This window comes from Bombus impatiens, unplaced genomic scaffold (assembly GCF_000188095.3).
Source record: "Bombus impatiens unplaced genomic scaffold, BIMP_2.2 scf_2194, whole genome shotgun sequence".
Classification (NCBI taxonomy): domain Eukaryota; kingdom Metazoa; phylum Arthropoda; class Insecta; order Hymenoptera; family Apidae; genus Bombus; species Bombus impatiens.
The window spans coordinates 1-1,116 of record NT_178613.1 but is presented as its reverse complement, the minus strand read 5'-3'; positions in this window follow the sequence as shown (position 1 = coordinate 1,116).

Below are 1,116 nucleotides of genomic sequence, written 5' to 3'. Positions count from 1 at the left end.
ATTCGTTATTGAACCTAGGATCATTGTCATTAATTTCTCGAGTACCTAACTACCACGGTTACTTGCCCGGCTCTATAATAATCGTATTTGCACTAGTCAATGTCTTCTCTATTGCATAACGACAACGTGTAACCCAAACGAAGATTCGTTTCACGCCCCTAACCCTAATTCTAATGTAAACCCGACATACTTATATATTTATAACAATAAAACACGTCTCATCTATACTACTTACCAATACGTATGCATATATGTATATAATTATAACCCAAGTAGCATTCATAATATTTATTTTCACTGATAACATGTACATAAAACCTAAAATAAAACAAAGGTTTTAACAATAAGAAAAAAGGAGAGAAAAAAATAGAGAAAAGAATACATATAAATATAAAAATTTTCTTTTTCTATATACATATATTAATAATAATAAAAGGTTATTCTTATTTCTGATAAACTCGAAAGTAAAACGACAAACGACAACATTATACCATACTACCATTATACCATATACTGACACAAAGACGCACCACACAGAAGAAACTAATAGAGAATGCTTTAAGCTTGGCAAACTTACCGCCCGACGAATTTGCATACACCATAACCAAAACCCAGGACACATGGCTTTGATCGCAGGAGAAGCGGTCCATATAGTCAAATGCATTCCGGTACAAGTAAAGATACGACATAAAACAGAATGCTACTCAGAGCTACCCGTTTGGCAAGGGAATCACACCACAGGAACTCCGCCCGGACATGCGCCAAACGTGGCGATATTCAGCACCATCGTCGTTGGCCACGGGCGGAATATATACCCAAAAAGACCTCGACGCACGAGGACGACGTCATGTTCCCGGCAGAAAAATCTGCAGTCTTGAACACATTGGCCAGAGGAGCGACAGGAAAAACAATCGTTCCTGGAACAGTAACATCCTGGGAATGATGGACGAAAACACATTAACGACAATAGCGAAAAATACCGTATCAAGCTTATGGACTGTCAGTGCAGCAATATTTGGAATACTCGTAATGTTTAAATTAATCAAGACGATAATAGATATAGCCATATACGGATACCAGTTACGTGAAACTTACGGATGTGGAATCGCCCTATTA